The sequence below is a fragment of the Cornus florida genome, unplaced genomic scaffold, assembly GCF_030987335.1.
Source record: "Cornus florida cultivar Cherokee Brave unplaced genomic scaffold, ASM3098733v1 CherokeeBrave_3.0.0_Hap2_Chr07, whole genome shotgun sequence".
Lineage (NCBI taxonomy): Eukaryota > Viridiplantae > Streptophyta > Magnoliopsida > Cornales > Cornaceae > Cornus > Cornus florida.
Window position 1 is genome coordinate 517,638 of NW_026775577.1, and position 21,694 is coordinate 539,331.

General features: G+C 34.4%; 1 long non-coding RNA gene across 1 annotated transcript; it reads right to left on the minus strand.

The window, feature by feature from the left end:
- Window positions 1-18,760: 18,760 nt before the first annotated feature.
- Window positions 18,761-21,694, minus strand: LOC132315618 (uncharacterized). Its single transcript, XR_009483741.1, has 4 exons — window positions 21,276-21,694; window positions 20,059-20,124; window positions 19,744-19,803; window positions 18,761-19,367 (listed from the first exon to the last, which is right to left on the minus strand). It is a non-coding gene; the product is annotated as an uncharacterized LOC132315618 (long non-coding RNA).

The window sequence follows — 21,694 nt, forward strand, 5'->3', positions numbered from 1 at the left end:
CCACTCCAATTGAAGTGCAAACCCGGTTGGCAAACGAACCCGGCCCGGCCCGCCAAGAGAAGAAGAGTATTACAGAAGCCTTACCTAGGGATTAGTGCAGCAACCCAGACCACATAAACGCCGGCCACCGGAAAAACCACATCCACCGCTCACGCTACCCCTAAAAGCATAAGAAACCAGTCCAACAACGAGGAGAAACCAAAAAATCAAGGTCGAAGTGAAATCGACCAGCAGCTAACAAAACCGAAAAACCAACACCTCAAAAAAACCAGAACGACACTCAATCCACCACACAGAAGAGACCCAAAACCACACAATAGAGAAGTAACAAGAAGGAGCACAAAGCTCTCTAGCCAAAACAACCCAGGGACCCCGACTCAAGCCAGGAACCTCGACCCAAGCGAGGAAAAAAACATATTATATAGATCAGTGGACACCACACTCGATAACATGAGCAAATCACATATCACAAAGAAACCTCGACGGTAGCGAGGAACAAACAGCCGGCTGATCAAATTGGAGGAGGAGATCCAATCACCAACAACAGCTACAAAAGCAGCCCCAAATAGAGGATCAATGAACACAAAGCTCGATTGAACGAGCAAAGCTCTGATCACAAAGAACCCTCGACAGTGGCGAAGAAAGAAAACCCTACTTTTAATAAAAACAAGCAACGCGAAAAGATGTGGTCGCTGTAACAATTTAATTAAAACAACTGACTTGTACCAGCTTTATCCCATTAGTATCAAGCTTTATGTAAAGCTGTTAGAAGCTCAGAGCATTGACCACTTTAAATTGGCCAAAAGCAATAAAAATTATAAATCATTAAAAAAACTGAGTTGTCAAGTCAAGTGTCCCACTACCATCCAGTATCAACCAACTTTACCCATTACCATCAGCTTTATATAAAGCTGTCAAAGGCATTGACCCATCTCAACTCTTTTCAGTCCAGGTGTGAGATAGGTTTCTCCTTTTATATATATATATATATATATATATATATTTTTTGGAAAAGTAAGTTTCATTTGAAAATAAGAAAGTACAATGTACAAAGGGAGGCCCACAAAATGTGAACAGCTCAAAGCCCCAAACCATCAAGAAGACAATTAGAAGACACAGGCAAAGCCCAAAGAACAAGACAACAAGCCTTATACATGCCCAGGCCCAGACCTAATAGAACATAAATTAGGGTTCAGAACGCTAATTGGGGTTCATGATTTCATGCTTTGTCGTTTATATTTTGCTTCTCATAATACATGCATAATATACAAGTGGCCTGTGTGAGATGATTTGAGAGAGGATGTCTACTTTGTCATATATATATACACACACACATACACACGCCATAGACTTGTAGATAAAAAATTTGATCAGATTGCTTCTAAGGGGGCGCACATGATGCGGACCAGCCTGGCCTGGGATATCTTGTGCTGTTGCAGGTACTGGACCAATCTAGTCTTGTATTGTCACATCACTCTATCTTTTGTGTACTCATTTCAAAGGACTACCAAGTATTTTTGGTTCAGGTTGTGGTTATGTGAGAGAAACAGCAGCATCAATGTAGCTATAAGACGTTACCAATTGTAGAGAGAGAGTATGTCACTGTAGATTGGGGGGGTACGCATTGATTATTGTAATACCCCTAATTTTAAAAAGGATATTTCTGGTATTTAATGGTATTTAATTTATTATTTAAGTGCATTTTATTTGATTATGTGTCATTATTTTTTTGTTAGGTGCTTAATTGTTTTCTTTTGTGGTGATTTAATTTATTTCTTTTGTGGTGATTTAATTTATTTTAATGATATTTATTTTTAGTTATTTGATTGGAATTACTTGTTAGTGTTTTAATTATTTAATTGGCATTAATGGTTTAAGTGTAATTGGTTTAGTTATTTGATTGGAATTACTTGTTAGTGTTTTAATTATTTAATTGGCATTAATGATTTAAGTGTAATTGGTTTAATTATTTTATGTGTGTCTTATTTTATGTGTGTCTTATTTGGTTTAATTGGGTTTACTAATTATTATTTTGTTCAATTAGATTATTTGTTAAGTATTTAATGGTGAATAGGGTAATTAGGTAAATACATCTAACTAGGGTTTTAATTACAGTATAAATTAGGGTTTTATATTATAGCCGTCGTAGGTTTCTACGTTAATTGGATGGGCCGGTTAGGATTGTGAGTTGGACTTAAATGAACCTAGGGTTTAGGAAAACTCTATAAGTATAAGGTAGATGTCTGTGTAGGGTTTTTTTAAACAAAGCACACGTTTTGTGGAAGTGGAGAAGGAAAAACGCTTTCTGCCAAGGTTTGATCAAAGCTCCGATTCCGCTTCATCTGTGGTCCGATCGAGCTGAATTTTGGAAGAGAGGTTCACGACTCAGTGACGCACAATCTGAATGGTGGAGATCAGAGTTTGACCTCGGGAACAGTGATTCGTACTCGTGAACAGTAACTGGGTCGCACAGGTTTTTTCCATTCTGCCCAGATTTCATCAAACATCCGATCCCGCTTCGTCCGTGGTCCGATCGAGCTAAAATTTGGAGGATAGGTTCATGACTCAGTGTCGCACAATATGAATGGTGGAGATCAGATTTTGAGTTCGGGAATAGTATTTCGTACCCGTGAACATTAACCGGGTTTTGGAACTCGCCGGGATTTTTTTTAAGAAGACGACGTTGAAACTTTGAACAAAAGTTTCTGAGGCAAGATTTTATCCTTACTCTTTCCCTTAGGCTTCATACTCTTTGCACTCTTAAATGATTTCAGGATTAATGAAGATTAAACCAAACTAAAATGATATCTGTTTTGCTATGAAACTGGTGTTGTATGCTTGTTCAACCTAGACTAAGCATGTTTGTGGATGTATTGTGGTTCTGTGGTTCACGTTTTTTCTTACCACTACTAGTATAAATTATTGGAAGGATGGGTCTAGATGATAGCTATCTTAACTTCTGTAATAGCAACTGTTGGAACTTAAATACTAGGAGGATTTGAGTTTAACACTAGATCGATTTTGTGGAACACTATAATTTGAACATGTCTACATACATACTGTGAATATTGTTTTGATACTTACATTATCACAATTGGTATCAACTGTGGAGGTTAGGATTTTGTGATACATACCCTACATATCTGTATGTCATTTATAAAGTGTTAAATGGAAGTTTTAATTAATTCTGTCTTTATATCAGACTAAAGGGAACAACTTAAATTGGGCATGTATATGTTGTTGTTGTGACCTTGTTTATCAATGCTTATTTTATCACTGCTAAATTGAATGTTGGATGTTGGAATTTAGTTGATATACACTTGATTTATTGGTATTATTGACTACTGGAGGATTGGAAAGTAGGCACCGGTATGGGACGGTGGCATACTAAGGATGGGTTTGGTTTTTAAAACAATACCATTACCCACCTACTTGGAATAAGGATGGGATTAACTAAAAGTTAAGTCCCGTGGATTTGTATTGTCATGGCAACTACTTGTTGAGCGGCAATACTAGGGATTTTGGATGGATTTTATATATGTACTGTTATGGTGCCTCGGTATGAGCTTGAGCCTCAGGACCGATGGCTAGGGAGCGTATATGCATCGGGATGTGTAGCTGGCTACGATGGTTGGAGGTGTACCCTGTTTAGGTATAGGTACATATGCCCACTTCGTGTGCGTTTTAGCATGTTACCTCTATTCAGGTTGAGACCGGCCTATAGTCCAGTGAGAGTCCTTTAGTGTGACTATATATATATTTACGGACTATTAGCTATTGTTGAATTTTTAGGATGTACATACGTATCGGGCCTCTGTTTGGATTGTAGTAATATAGAACTTGCGCGTGGGCCTGACCCACTTCTATTTTTCAGGTACACGACAGTTCCAGGCTTAGACGTGTTCGTGCTGAGCAGAGGTCTCTATTCACTCTTCCGACGATGTAGGGCTCTCTCTATAGTTTTATTTCTGGACGTTTATTACATTTGTTCTATCTTCCGTTTGGATGTTTAATAGGGGTCCACTAGAGATGGATTCCCAAGTTGTAAACTGATGGAGTTTTGGAGTTTGGGTTTGATGGATTTAATAACTATAATATTTTGCGGATTCTATTTTTAGTTCCTTCTAGCTTTAATTTCATTTCTTAATTTATTTTGTATTCCGTGTTCATTATAAAATATTAATTGTTTGATATTCCCTCGGGTTTGGGCCTGGGCCTGATCAACCCGTGTCTCGGATCCGAGGGGTATCTCAATTATTGACTGCATTTTTTGTGGTCTCCACAATGAGTTGTTTATGGGATTGTCTGCAGACAGAGAATGACTTGGAGAATTGGCTATTATTATTTTTCCTTTATTTCATGCTTTCTATCTATTTTAGATAGTATTTTAATGTTTTTTGGTCACTTTTGTGTTCCCCCAACTATACTAATACATAGCTCAAATAAAAAATAATAAAATAAAAAGTAGATAATGAGGTAAATGTACCACATCATTATACATTCTTGAAAAAAAGAAATATAAAGTGCCACATCAATATTTTTTATTAAATAAAGTTGATGTGATATTCTATTTTTATAAAAGTAGATAAGTTATATAAGAATGAAGTTTTCACATTTGATGAACCTCCTGTTAAAGGAAAAGGGCAAGTCTACATTATTATTATTATTATAAGTGGAAGAATTCGTTTCAATCTTCCTCGTTTTTAATCCAAATGGGTCATTGAGCCTAAATTGAAGAATTTTTCGTCAACTTTCCAATTGTACTAACCCTATTCTCAAATTTTCATCGAGATATTCATATTTTAGTGAGACAATATCGGGAAATCGTTTAAACTAGGAGTGCGTCTTTGTGCGAAACTAAGTCTATGGCCTTTAGAACCTCTTGGAATGTAATAGAATGAATTGAATTTATCTCATTGGACTTGCTTAGAGTCGAATTATCCGTCTCCATTGCTTGAAATGGCCGTTTTACCCCTAGTATGACGGACTCGAATTCATCTTCATTGCCCATTAATGATTTGGATACTCCGAATTCAGGTTGTTACATGCAGCAAGATCGAGATGAAAGATGTTGGTGATTTTCTGAAGGAGAAGATTGTATATCTTGATGACGATGAAAGACAAGACATGATTCAAGGATTTCTTTCAATAATGCTAACTCTGATTTTGTGGGGTAATGAGAAAATGTTGAAAAAAAAAGTTGTGATTTTTTACTTTTAGGGTTGTGCAAAATTTAAATGCGATATTGTAGGTTAACTATAATATTAATAGATTCATAAACTAGGAAAATTATTATTGTGAAGAAATACCAGAAAAATTAGATGAAGACGAGAGAAAGACGAAGACCTATTTTTTTATCTAGATTTTGGTTATGATTCAAAATGGAAATCTCTGGTTCAAAAGAGAAAATTAAGTAGTAGATAATAGTTATATATTATTTAGTATAGGTATAAGTAAAAAATATAAAAATACAGTATAATGTGGCATTGATCATTAATTGACATGGCATTAGGTGGCAATGCCTCCACCAACCATTTTGCCATATCACCGCCAAAGATTGCCAAGGATTACTCCGCTAAGGAGAGACTCCAAAGCCTAGACCCATCCAAAAGTATCAAGGCCACACACCCACTAATATTTATATGTATATGTATATGGATATATTTGTATGTATCTGTTGGTTCTCTAAATATCATAATAGAAATAAGCTCAAATTCAAGGTCTTTACCTATACCTTTTCTTTTTATTTAGCCAAAAAGAAGTTAAAGTCTTTTGGTGGGAAATTTTATATTAAGAGAGACATTTTTCATAGTTTTTCTTTACTCTCATATTTCTTTTCAATCATTATTATGGTAAGGGCCGGCTCAATATAATTTGAGGTTTTAAGTGAAAAAAATAAAATTGGCCTTTTAATATGTAATATATTAATATAAAAAATATTTAATAATATTTATTTAAAAAACACACTCAAGTTACTAATTAGATTATTGTATTCACATTTTGTTAAAGTATCTTTTTTAATGGATAATATAGTCAATTCATTTAATTTTTCTTGTGGCATGGTTCTGTTAGATATGATTTTATCAACTTTAACTTTTAAAAACTCCTTTAATTATAGGTATTTTTTTTTTCTTTTAGAACTTTAATTATGAAAATAAATCATATGTTTTAAATTGTTCAAACCTACAATGAATTGAAGAAATAACTTGGTCGACTATTTATAAAAATGAATTGATTCTATAAGATTTTTCAGTTGATTGAGTTGGCTTATATTATCTACAGTTGCAAATATATTTAACTTTCTAAGTAAAATTCACGACCTTATAAGAATATATCACGAATATTCGTCTAAAAATTTGTGTGTGTTAATTGGTGATATTTGGACAATTGGTTGGATGAAAAACCATGTGGTGTTGTATTCTTTAATGGAGATGAACACATTGGAATAGACTCGGTATTGGTTGAAGAGAAATAAAGAGACCTACGGAATTATTTTTTATCAGCTTTGAGAGTGGTAAAAGCAGGGAGCTGCAAAAATGCATAAGAACTTTTTGAATTTTATGCCGTAAATTTAGTCATTGAATGAGATTTGATGTTGTTGAAGGTGGTTCGTGAATAGGATGAGGAGATCGTTCCACGTAAGTTAAGAAATTTGAGATCAAGATCCAAGTGGAGATCCAAGCGATACAAGGGACTCTTTGCACAGTAAAGATTAAGAAAGGGAAGGCCGACCTCGGTACCCAATGAACTTGAGCTCAGTAATGTCTGATGGTTAGGTGGTTGTTCTCCCTTTAAAAGGCTAATTAATGCGCCTATTTATAGTGCTCATTCCCTCTGTTATTGTCTCTCAGTCCTTGGGTGAGCTCGCTCTTGCCCAAGGGTTTGAGGGACTCCCCTCCCGACAGATGGGACATTGACGGATGGACCACGGCATTTTGCCCCCTGGTCCAAAGAGGTAACGGCGCTCCTTAATTAATACAGATCTTGTCAAATGTCTTTCGTAATTAATGCACGTTTTATCACTCATAGCTCGAGCTCGGATACCGAATGTCCTTTCCCCCTTGCATCGGCCTCGGACTGAGGCGGTACCTTGGATCTCAGCCACCTGTCCACATGTCCTCAAATTCCTGAACCTAACATAGGAATGAGCCTACTCCGAGGTTTTGCCTTCTTGACCTCGCGAGGCCACATCCCAAGTCTATATTTCGAGGTCCTTCTATCCAAAAAAAAAAGGGGAGCTCACAAAGCAAAAAGCTTGAGGTAGCTCCAGCAAGAAGCGACCTCGGAAGAGCAGGAAGGATGGTTACTTCGGACTAGCGCTCGGCACTGATGATTGCCGGACGAGCACTCGGTGCTTCGGACGAGCGCTTGACACTGATGATTGCCGGACGAGCGTTCGGTGCTTCAGATGAGTGCTTCGGCACTGATGATTGTCGGATGAGCGCTTCGGCACTGATGATTGCCAAAAAAGCGCTCGGCACTGATGATTGTTGGACGAAGGCTCGGTGCTTCGGACGAGTGCTTCAGCACTGATGATTACCGGACGAGCGCTCGGTGCTTAGTCCCTTCAGGGGCAGAGGCATGCCAAATAAGTAATGGCCGGGTTTGCCTATTTTCAGAGGTGGCGCCACTTGGACAGCTAGCGTGGCGCGATTATCAACAGATGTATTTATTGAAATTGAACTACACAATTTCCACTGATTGAGTTTTCTATGAAATCAAAATTCACTCTCTTTCTTACTGTTCTTAATTTATGATGCAGGGGATAAAATGACTCAATTCTTCTAGAAATCAATAAAAGACTCAACTTTTGCAAATTTGATTTGCTTTATACAAAACCAATAACTTGCTAAAACGTCCTCAGATAATCCCAGCAATTTAGTGTTTCTTAATAAAACGTCCCAAGAGCATCTTTCTAATTGTAATTATTGTCATGTCAAGATGGACAAAGCCTATATGCATTGAAAGGCATTAGGGGTAGTTGCGTGTCATAATCGTGTCATGTCGACCTAGAAATATAACACTAAACATGTTAATCCGAACACGACATGATGACACAACACGACACGTGTAACCTATTTAATAAACGAGTCATGTTAAACACAACAAACACGACCTGTTTAACATGTTTACCCACTTAACCTGTTTAATGTGTTTACCCACTTAGCCAATTTAAGGCGGCCAAAGATTAAAATACTAGCAAACATTACTAAATATTTTGTCCTCTAGTCCAAAAGATAGATAGTTAACCTTGTAGCAAGGTAAGTTATTAGTTATTACAGAATAGAAATGTTTCGGTCCCTCAGAATCAGAATTTGCCTACATGTCGGGTGGAATTGGAATGTTACGGTCGCATTTTGTTCTTAGAGTTGCCCTCTTTGATTCTAAAGAACAGCAATATATGCTTCGAGATCATTATTTTCTTATAGAAGAGCAGCATTCTCTGATAGGAGTCCCTCTCTATCCTCTTACAGTTCTGCAATTAGTTGATTACGTTCACCTATTTCCTCCATAATAGCTGCATTGTCTTCAAGCAACTCTCTTATAATGCCCATGTTCCCCTACAATGGTATTGCAACGATGAGTGCCGCTTGACGAATTAGGAAAGGAGCGAACAAATTCATTTCCTCTTCATCAGCGGTCAAACCCAACAACCTTTTAAAATGTGCCTCGCTGTACATAGTTAATACAATCATATGGTTATCAGGGTCCGAATTTGGAAGAAAATAGTTCCTCATGAAGCACAAATCATCGCACCGTGTGTTCATATGAACACACGGCCGACACCTGTCAATAAATAAACACAAAAAACTCTATGAACATAAGATCCAGGTGGTAATAAGTTTATATATACACACTTAAAAACACAAATGTAAATAATTAAATAATAATAATCAAATGAATGCACAAAAATCTTATAAAATAAACAAACAAACAAATATTGGTAATACTTATCTCCAATACCAAAAACTTTTAGCTTAGGTTACAACACTTCATTCAACAACGACAGAGATCCAAAAGTTGGGAAAAGCAAATGATCTCTCTATATCTATCATGACTCTTCTGTTTAGTTCAAAAATTGAAGAAAGTGCTCGGATGGTAAATGTCACAGGGTCATACTAATCACCAATTTTTCGTCGTTCTTCAATGGTACAACGGTACATTTATATACCATGGCAGCTATAAACAATCAAAAAATTCACAATTTTCAACTTATGTTAGAAATTAAACAAACCATAATGTGGGTACTGAGAAAGGAAACACATTGCCATGCAATGAGTCCAATAGCAAACAGAGAGATAGTATAGAATTATTTCCTGTTCATATCTTAATGCTACCCAGCTCGCTTAAGAGCTAACACAGTAGGTATTTTTCACATAACATCCCCAACAAAATATATATATAAACAAATAAATAAAATAAAAATATCACATGACCATATTTGACTTTCAAGTGATATAATACAACTCAAGGAAATAAAGTGAAACTAAGAAATCTACATTATAAAAGAACTATGAATAGAGATTTCCTCGTGAATAAACACATAAGCATCTATTCACCCACTAATGCACATTGCACAACGTAACCTCGTATAAGAACTTCCATTTTTTCTCTTTGAATGTGCTCATGAAATCACTAATTAAGAATACCTTGTGTGAAACATTAAACAATAAAAAGATTATTTTTTAAGCAGGAATCCAAGCAATATGTGATGTTCAAGCAAGTTCAACTCAAGTCCAATTCATGTTGGGTCATCACAAACTTGATCTTAAATTAACGAGGCATTTTAACATTACCTTTAACCAACTCTTATCAATATATTATGTTAACATAACCAAAACCAGTTTAAACCTAAACAGTCAGTAAAAAATTAAATTACTGGAACAACAAAAAATAATATTAAAAATATTAGTAGATTAGAAATAATTTTAAATACTACCCATATTGAATAGTCTTTAATTCTGCATCCTTGCCCAGGCCCAACCTTTGACCAGAGTTAGGTTCGGGAAGACCCAAGACTAAATTTGTTGATACATTTGGTTCTTCTCCGTCCACAGTTACGGATGACATATCCATGGAAATGTGGACGGATAGGCCACTATGCCAGAACTAAGAAGAAACTTAACAATCTTCCAGTGGCTGGATGGCGTGTGCTGGGATAATGCAGTCGGATGGTCCACCACTATATAATGTCGTCTTGAAGAAACAAAAGGTATAACCAATTTATTTTCTTGAAGATAATTATAAAATTGTGTTTTATAAAACTGTAACTTTTCATCATCAAAAGTTTTAAAATACCAATTTCTAAACTTTTGATATTTTTCCTGTTGAAATTCAGCATTAATGGCTTTTCTATCAGGTGTAAAATCCATTAAAACTAATATTCTTCTCTTTCATCACTTTTCTCTTCAGTCTTATCTTCAACACCTAATTCTGATGGTGTGGGAGAAAAGTTGATTCCAAATTCCCGTCCTTTATAATAAAGCTGGTTTCTTTATCACTGTTTGGAAGATTAGCTGGTTGGCTATAAGCCTTAGTCTTTACTTTAGAACCAGTATCTTGATCTGTGGTTTTCAAAAAATTAAATTACTGGAACAACAAAAAATAATATTAAAAATATTAGTAGATTAGAAATAATTTTAAATACTAACCATATTGAATAGTCTTTAATTCTACATCCTTGCCCAGGCCCAACCTTTGACCAGAGTTAGGTTCAGGAAGACCCAAAAACAATTAATTATAAATTCCCCAGCAAAACTATGGATCCTATTATGAACACATAAGCTGCAAGTAACAAGTAAGGAACTGCCAATTCTACTTCAGCCAGGAAAGGAGATTGGACCCTTACTTTTATTTATGCTAGCACTGAGGATGTCATTCGCGCAGCACAGTGGGACTATCTTAAGAGATGGCAGAAGTTCTGGGATGATCGTTGGCTTATCATTGGTGATTTCAATGATCAGTTATCACCAATGGAAAAATGAGGTGGAGTTCCTAAACCTTATTGGGTACTCAAGAATTTTCGAAGACTAAACTATTCTAAAAAAGAAAAATATGTCATGTTTACGGTGAAATATTAAAATATGCCAATTTTATAGAGAAGATGTATTACCTCTTCAAAGATTGGTTGACCAAGCTGTATTCCAGTTGATACAGTCTCTTTTGGTGCGTTTACCTATAAAAAATAAAAAAAGTAAAATTAGTGAATTGACAGAGACTGAAGCCCTACATAGAGAGTAGTGTGCAGAGAGGCACAGAGGAGTCAGTAGAATTTCCTGATCCTATTTACTTCGACTAAAGAGGTCAGGTTTTTGTCGAGCTATCGATGTTAAACTTAATATTTGTATGTTGTACAATATTTTTATTTGATTTTTATTTAGTTATTCAAGTCTGATCAAGATGTAGCAATTTGCAATGCTTGGTTGAGCATTACCCAAGATCCAATTATTGGTAACTCGTAATCACAAACAAATTTTTGGAGTCGGATATTCCAAAATTATCTCTGAAATTCTGATGCTGTCAGGACTCCTAATACCGGTTCCAATTGTAGTACCAGTTCAAGAAGGTCAGAAGCCTTTCCGACGCACTTTGGCCATCGGTTCCCAAATGTGGTACCGGTTCAAAAAGGGCAGTGAAGAATTCTTTTTCAACCCAATAGTTGGCTATCGGTTCAAGAATCCTCCTACGGGTTCTCAAAAGGCAAAACAATGTTTTAAATGGCATTCATAAGCTAAATTTGAAAGTCAAGATCGGGATATTACAAACAGAAGATCACAAATGTAACCAGTTATGTTACCAAGATTCTCATATTCCCCTTAAAGCATTGGTGCCGACACGACATGGGTATCTGGATGGAATAATTTTAGTGGAGGGTACTTATTTGCTCCTTTGTACTCTCAAACTCTCACCTACCATTTTAGGAAATTTTTAACATGCTATTATCATAAATAAACACAAAGAATAATAACAGAGCAAATGGTTTGGATTAAAATATTTTGGAACCAACTTCTACTAGAGGGGATTCTAGTTAGTATGTGTGTGTGGATTGAGTGAGCATGATCCTGCACAGATGAAACAAAATATAACAAGCGTCTACAATCTATATTATATCTCTAGATTGCATTCTCATCTTTTCAATTTTGATATTTCTTAAAAAAAATTGACAATTAAGGCGTTTTAATAATATTATATCGCACTACCTTAACACTTGAACTTGAAAATAACAATAACCTAAAAGAGATTCAAATTGTTTTGTATCTACCAATTTAAACATAATACTGTTTTTCCTTCAAAAATAGACAATGAGGTGTTTCAAGTTTTACCTAGGTTACCTACACTTTTCATATTCCAGGAGGAATTTGCTTAAGAATTCGCATTTTGTTCCTGGAGTTGTGCTGTTAGCTCTTGAAGCTAGAAAATTTGCATTTTGTGGCACAAGAATATCATCAATATGTGCTTCAAGATCATTATTTTGGTAAGGGGATTTAAATAATTCAATTAGTTAGGCAAAAAAAACATACCTATTTTCTTTTTGCCAAATCCACCCATTCCCATCAACTCTCTTTTTTCAGAAAAGAGACCTATATTATTAGGACAAAAGAGGAAAAATTTTAAAAGCGTTAATAAACTTGTAAAACATATATTCTGAAATTGAAAACTAAATTTCAAAGTCTTTAATTCCCATTAATAAATTGTTCGAGCATCACATCATAACAATATTATATATATGTATGTGGAAACAAAAACAAAAAATCATATGTAAAACATAAATAAATAATCGTAACCAATAGCTAAAAAATGCCAATTAAAATTTTAGAAAAAGTAAGAGTTTGTTACTTGATCACTGAGGAGACATGTTTCTTGAACCTTGTTCTTGCTAAATGTTAAGGCCCGATGCTAACCCTAAAAATAAGAAAACACTCAAATTGTGAGGAAGAGATTTCACAATCTCACTCATAACCATTAAAACACCACCATCTAAGTACTATCAGTACCATGTATCAACCCAACCCAACTATGCTTTCAATCAAAATGTTGGACACCTATCTGTAGAGAGAGGTGTGATTACGGATAGGTGTGATTAACACATATTATACTCAGCTCTTATATTAAATTAATCCAATAACAAAGTACAATGCATCAGTTTAGGAATAATCTTCAAAATTAACAAATCAATATCTTGATATTCTGCATTCTAATAACGAAAGAAAATCAAAAACCAAATTTTAAAAATAAAAATATGGGAAAGATTGAATATATCCTTCGTGCATTGCACATATTGTATTTCTATGTGAAACAAAACATCTAGGATTTCTCAATGGGGTGAGCTAAATCAAAATATATCAACCAAAATCAACTGTTTTTTAATTCAATTTTAGTTAACTAAGAATGTTTCTTTAGACAATTAACTGATTAAGGCATATAGAAAATCCTATTTGGGTAATTAATAATAAAAAAAAAAAATTACCAATTTATTGCTGAACAATTCACCATTCAGTACCCTATCTCTTCTTTTGACCAATTTACTAATCCTACTTGAGAATCTACTAGTGGAAGCAGAGTGTGAGGTAGCTCATGGCAAGCCCTTTCCAACACTATGGAATTCACTCAAAAGCATGCTTTTTGTAAGTATTTTAATTTTCAAGAAGAAACTTTAGAGCTTTACCCTATATTAAGTACTTTTGCTTGTCAAAGTTCTTGTTATGATTTTTTTTTAGTTCTGAAAAGATTTCCGGCTTGGCATGTTGATGAAAATTGTTTCAGATTCAATTTCTGCAGATTTCTAATCCAATTCAGATTTTTTTTTTTATTTTTTCATGCCCAGATTCAAATTTTCTTCTAGACATAATTGAATTTTAGTTAACTAAAAATGTTTCTTTAGACAATTGACTACACTGGAATTCACTCAAAAGCATCCTTTTTGTAAGTATTTTAAATTTGAAGGAGTAACTTTAGAGCTTTACCCTATATTAAGTGTACTTTTGCTTGTCAAAGTTCTTGTTAAGATTATTTTTTTTAGTTCTGAAAAGATTTCCAGAAATAAAAAAAAAAAAAAACACCACCAGAAATAGAATTTATAGAAATAATAAAAAAAAATAACAAAACCCATACGTACAAGTTAGCAGTTGCAGAGAGAGAGAGGAGGAGGGCAAGCTTGAGAGTTGAGAGACAGCGGTTGAAGCTTGCGAACGGCGAACCCGAACTGGAACAGCGGGCGATGAAAATTGAAAGATATGGGTTTGAATTTTTTGAAAAATCTGAAATGATATGCCGATATGGGTTTTGATATAGGTTTTAATTCTTGCAGACAGATAGATAAACTGAAATATATGGGTTTTGAACTTCTGATTCTTGTAGATTTTGTAGTTTGCAGTTGCAGAGAGAGAGAGAGGGCAAGTTCAGAGTTGAGAACGAGTATAGAGATGGAGGTGAATGTGGAGGGGGAGGGGGGTTATCCGTGTGCTTTTCAAGAATAGTATCGAACGGTTAAAAATCTATTTGGTTGTGTTTTCTTAACTGGTGTGGACGGCTAGGATTGACTCTGGGATTATTAGTCGGATCGTGAGACTTGAATGTTCAATTCTTATTGGTCCAAAATGTTACCATGTTTATATGCCATTATGGTGTTTTTGCAAAGTTAAAACTATGATTGAGTAAGATTTGTTATTTCCTTATAATGCTTTTTACTTAGCAATAAATTACAATAGATTGCCAGGTAAAGAATAATATTATAGTGGTTAGATTGTTGTGCTTGACAGTACCTTATTCTCACTTCTCTAGCTACTTATCATTCATAGGTGTAAATTTTGAGGCCCTAGGCGACCGGTTTGTTGCCTTGGGTTAGGACCAGCCCTGAGTATATTTGGCTTGAGCCTTTTATTTTAATATGACACTTGACTTGGGCTTGATTAAGTTGGCTAATTCTCTTAATAATTTTATTATTTTTTATTATTATTATTATTTTTTTGGCTGACCTAAAATTAATGTATTATAAAATACCCCACCAGCTCTCTTTAGATTTTTTAAAATCAAATTTAATGCTGGAGAGATAATGATGTATCACTTTTGAAAGATACATAAAGTTGTTGATATTTGCATAGATAAAAGAGAGGAAAAAAGCTGATGTAAAAGAGAGGAAAAAAATGTGAAAATTAGTGACTCATGCTACTCTAAAATTCAAATTTATTAAAAATCAAAATGTTAACGGTATCGGAATGTATCCGAAATGTATCCACGGAAGCATCAGTTATTATATTTGTGAATTTTTTTCAATCTTGCACACATGATTCAAAATGCAATAATACACACTTTTCAAGAATATAATCAAAATTTTCAGGGATATAACGACATTGTCAGGAATTCAGGGATAAGTTTTTAATGTCTTACTTTCGAACCGCATTCCTAACTTAAATAATTTGTGTGTTATGAGGTCGATACACGTACTATAAGAGAATAATATAATCGAATTAAAAATAAAATTTTAGTAACTTGTAAATGTAATTTATGGTCTATTTATAATAATTTTTAAACGTACTTTTAAATATATTTTTAACTAAATTAATCAACAATGATACACAAGGTACCAATTTGAAAGGCAAAAGAAATATATATATTTAGCATTCCTCATATATTATGAATTAATCAATTTATTTTAAGGCAATCTCTCCAAATATACTCCCCAAATATTGATTCAACATGCAAGTTTGCAATATTACTTGTGATTGGCCAAAAGCAATTAAAAAGAAAAAACATATAGAGCTATTTTCTCAATTTGATTTTTTTAAAATTATTTTAAATAAGTAAAAAAATTGAGTTGTACCAGCTTTACCCCATTGCTATCAGCTTTATATACCATTGACCACTTTAAATTGGCCAAAAGCAATAAAAATTAAAAATTCATTAAAAAACTGAGCTGTCAAGTCAAGTGTCTCTACCATCAAGTATCAACGAAACTTTACCATTACCTTCAGCTTTATATAAAGCTGTCAGAGGCATTGACCCATCTCAACTCTTGACACAAGAGTGTCTCAACCACAGAATACCACAGAATGTGTATCTCATGCATATAGGCTGATTTTTTTTTGGTACCATGACCTAGATCATATGGACTCCCGTGATCTAAGAGCTGAGCTTGAGCAGTCACGATCGACGACAATGCACAGCATAGATCAATGAAAATTTGAAGACTCAAGATTTCCCCCGTTTGTGTCCCTGGATTTGCTCGTCTTGCTGCAGTTTTGCTGCCCCTTTGGCTGCACTTTCTGCTTCTGATTCCGGCGAGGTCACCGGCCGGTGTTGGGTTTGCTGGTTGTAGCGCTGAATTCATGCCACGTCAATCCCAACCAGTTATGCTTGTGTGTGGCTGTTGCTGCAGCTTGCTTTTTTTCGCTTCGCATGGGCCACGTTTGGTGTCAGTTGGTGGGGCATGTGTCGCTTCCTAGTGTGATGCATGGTTTGTTTTGTGTGGTCACCAATGTTGTCTCTTGTTGGGTCGTTTTCCTGGTTTTCTTGTTGTAAGTTCAGCTTATGTTTAGCAATGATAAATAAAAAAAAATTATCAACTTTTGAAAATGTCAAAATATTTAAGCTGCATCACGTTTCAAGTAAAGCCCATGACCTTTAAAAAAAAAAAAGGATTGAGAACAATTTTAGTATGGCCCCACAATTTTGTTATGGCCTATAAGTCTGATGGCGCCATAAATTTTGAGGCCCTAGGGGACTGTCTTTGTTGCCTTGGGTCAGGTCGCCATAAATTTCTAATCGCTATTGTTGTCATGTCAGGATGGACAAACCCTATATGCATTGGAAGGAAGACATGCTTTTGGTGATCAATATCGAGCAACTGATGCAGTAACACTAAAAGGTCACCATGTTTGGAACCTTATAATGGAGGGAGGGTACTCATTTGCTCCTTTGGACTCTTAAACTCTCACCTACCAATTTTAGGAAATTTTTAATATGTTATTATCATAAACAAACACAAAGAACACTAACAAAGCAAATGGTTTGCACTGAAATATTTTGCAAGCAACTTCTACTAGAGAGGATTCTAGTCAGTGTGTGTGTGCGATTGAGCGAGTATGATCCTGCACAGATGAAACAAAAATGACAAGCATCTACAATCTATATTATAGCTCTATATAGATTTGAACACAGATTGCATTCTCATCTTTTCAATTTTGATTTTCCTTCAAAAAAAAAAATAGACAATTAAGGCAATTCAAACTGTTTTGTATCTACGGATTTAAACACATAATATTGTTTTTCCTTCAAAAAACATAGACAATAAGAAGTTTGAAGTTTTACATAGGTTACCTACACTTTTCATAAATCGGATGTGCTTCTCTCTGCAGGAATTGTGCTATTTGGGCTTGGACATTTACATTGTGTACTCCCAAAATTATGATTTAATTCTTGAAGATGATCATTGTCTGTAGTCCCTTTATCTGCTGATACAGTACATCTTGTAAAAGAACATGATTACATGACGTGACTCTCTGCTGTAATTGTGCTACTTGCATTGTTTGCTCCCAAATTATGATTTTGTCCTTGAAGATGATCATTGTTTGCTTGGAGTCCCTTTATCTGCTGATGTAGTACATCAATTTGTTGATCAATAGCAAGAACTTCTTGTAAAAGAACATGATTACAATCAATCAGGACCCTTATAAGGTCTATGCTCCCCCAATATGGTATTGGGGTGTCTGTGCTCCCCCAATATGGTATTGGGGTTATAATTCTAGATTGGAGAATTAAACAGCGAGCAAATGTATCACTCCAGGGGCTGAAGTCACCATTGTCTTAAAATGTGCTTCTGTACACATTCTTTACTTACATAAAGTATAGAGGGTTAGAACCAAGAGGAAAATTATCTCCTCATTACGCACATACTGGTGCACACTGTTTTGTTGTGCACATACAAAAAACACTATGAACATAATAAGTTTATATACACACACTTAAAAACACACAATTAAATAATTAAACAATAATATTCTTATCTCCAATATATATAAACCAAAAACCTTTAACTTGGGTTACAACACTTCAATCAACATCGCACACTCTGGACCAAGAATATTCTTATCTCCAATATGTATAAACCAAAAACCTTTAACTTAGGTTACAACACTTCATTCAACATTGCACACTCCGGACCAACATTCTTTGCCTCGTCTGGTTACAAGGCATCATTCAACACAGTAGGTATTTTGCACGTGACACCCCCAACAAAATATATAAATAAATAAATAAAATAAAATAAAAATATCACATGACCATATTTTGATATAATACAACTTCAAGGAAATAAAGTGAAACTAAGAAGGTATTTTGCACGCGACACCCCCAACAAAATATATATATAAATAAATAAAATAAAAATATCACACGACCATATTTTGATATAATACAACTTCAAGGAAATAAAGTGAAACTAAGAAATCTACATTAAAAAAGAACTATGAATAGGCATTTCCTCATGAATAAACACATAAGCATACATTGCACAACGTAACATCGTATCAGAACTTCCATTTTCCTCTTTGAATGTGATCATGAAATCACTAATTAAGAATATCTCGTGTGAAACAATAGACAATAAAAATGATTATTCTTTAAGCAGGAATCCAAGCAACATGTGATGTTCAAGCAAGTTCAACTCAAGTCCAATTCATGTTGGGTCATCATCTTAAATTGACGAGGTTATGTTAACATAACCAAAACCAGTTTAAACCTAAACAGTCAGTAAAAAATTAAATTACTGGAACAAAAAAATAATAATATTAAAAACATTGAAGTAAGAACAATGTTTTAAATGACATTCATAAGAAAATCTCAAATGTGATGGCTAAAAAGGACCTCAGAATTTGCCTACACGTCACGGGGAATCGGAGCGTTGTACCGCCTCATAATTTGCTTGAGACGCACAATGTTTGCATTTTCTTCCCGTAGTTGCCGTCTTTCATTCTGAAGTTGTCATATTTCATTCTCAAGAATGAAATTGTGTTTGCTAGGAGTCAGTCTCTTTCCTCTTACAGTATTGCAATTTGTTGATTACGTACACCTATTTGCTCCATAGTAGCCAAATTCTCATCAATCAGCTATCTTATAACGCCTATGCTCCCCACAATGGTACTGCAACGATGAGCCCCACAATGCTACTGCAACGATGAGTGCGGCTTGAAGAATTAGGCAAGAAGCAAATGCCTTTTCGCTTCATCATCGGTCAAACCCAACAACATTCTAAAATGTCCCTCGCCGTACACGGTTAATACGTTCAAATGGTTAGCAGGGTCTGAATCTGGAGGAAGTACAACTATCACACCGTGTTCGGTTATGAATACACGACCGACACCTGTCCATATCTACAAGAATAAACACAAAAAACACTATGAACATAAGATCCAGGTGGTGATAAGATTATATATAAACACTTAAAAACACACATGTAAATAATTAAACAATAGTAATCAAATGAATGCACAAAAACCTTATAATATATATAAACAAACAAATAATGGTAATTCTTATCTCCAATACCAAAAACTTTTAGCTTAGGTTACAACACTTCATTCAAGAACAACAGAGATCCAAAGTTGGGAAAAGCAAGTGATCTCTCTATATCTATCATGACTCTTCTGTTTAGTTCAAAAATTGAAGAAAGAAAGAGTGCTCGGATGGTACATGTCACAGGGTAAGGGGATTTATATAATTCAATTAGCTAGGCAAAGAAAAACATACCTATTTCCTTTTTTCCAATTCCTCCCATACCAATCAACTCTCTTCTTCCATAAAAGAGACCTATATTATCAAGCACAAAAAAGGAAAAGTTTTTAAAGCGTTAATAAACTTGTAAAACATATATTCTAAAATTGAAAACTAAACTTCCAAGTCTTTAATTCCCATTAATAAATTATTCGAGCATCACATCATAACAATATTATATATATGTATTTACAACAAAAACAAAAAATAGTATGTAAAACATAAATAAATAAACCTAACCAATAGCTAAAAATGCCAATTAAAATTTTAGAAAAAGTAAGAATTTGTTACCTGCTGACTGAGGAGGCATGTTTCTTGAACCTTATTCGTGCTAAATGTTAAGGCCCGATGCTAACCCTAAAAATAAGAAAACACTGAAGTTATGAGGAAGAGATCTCACAATCTCACTCATAACAATTTAAACACCACCATCTACGTAATCATGTATCAACCCAGCCCAACTATGCTTTCAGTCAAAATGTTGGACACCTATTCGTAGAGAGAGGTGTGATTATGGATAGGTGTGATTAGCACATATTATACTCAGCTCTTATGTTAAATTAATCCAATAACAAAGTACAAAGCATCAGTTTAGGAATAATTTTCAAAATTAACAAATCAATATCATGATATTCTGCATTCTAATGATAAAAGAAAATCAAAAATCAAAAATCAAAATTTGAAAATTTAAATATGACAGAAAGATTGAATATATCTTTCGTGCATTACACAGATTGTATTTCTATGTGAAACAATACATCTAGGATTTCTCAATGGGGTGGGCTAAATCAAAATATATCAACCAAAATCAACTGCTGTTTAATTCAATTTTAGTTAACTAACAATGTTTCTTTAGACAATTGACTGATTAAGGCATAGAAAATCCTATTTGGGTAATTAATAAAAAAAAAATACCAATTTATTTCTAAACAATTCACCACTCAGTACCCTTTCTCTTCTTTTGACCAATTTACAAATCCTATTTGAGAATCTACTAGTGGAAGTAGAGTGTGAGGTAGTTCATGGCAAGTCCCATCCAACACTATGGAATTCACTCAAAAGCATGCATTTTGTAAGTATTTTAATTTTCAAGAAGTAACTTTAGAGCTTTACCCTATATTAAGTACTTTTGCTTGTCAAAGTGCTTGTTATGATTTTATTTTTTTTAGTTCTGAAAAGACTTCCATCTTCAAAAAACTTGGCATGTTGATATATATTGTTTCAGATTCAATCTTTGAAGATTTCTAATCCAATTCAGATTCTTTTTTTTCTTTTTTCTTTTTTCATGCCCAGATTCAAATTTTCTTGTAGACATAGTTGACAACATCAAAAAATAATAATAATAAATAAATAAATAACAGATTACCGTGATTACCTCAAAATGCAATGCAAATTTTGTTACTTTATATTAAAAAAATAAATAAATAAAAAAATAAAAAAAATCTATAAAAAAGATCATAAAAAATTTCACAAAATAGGATTTAGTTTGTAAAACAAGAATTACAGACCTTGATTGGTTGAGAGACAGCGGCTGAAGCTTGCGAACGTCGAACCTGAACTGGAATAGCGGGCGTTGGAAACTGAAAGATAAGGGTTTTGACTTTTTGAACAACCTGAAATGATACGCCTATATATGTTTTGATATAGGTAATAGGTTTTGAACTTTTGAATCTTGCGGATAGATCAACTGAAATATATGGGTTTTGAACTTTTGATTCATGTAGATCTTGTGGTTTGCAGTTGCAGAGAGAGAGAGAGAGTTGAGAACGAGAATAGAGATGGAGGTGATTAGGGAGGCTGAAATGCTTTGCCCTAAAAATAGGCAATTGGGGAGGCTGAAATGATTTGCCCTAATTAATTGATAAAATAGTGCTGTAATACAAATAAGCGTGGGAATCTGTGACGCATGCAATAATGTCTCAGCTTT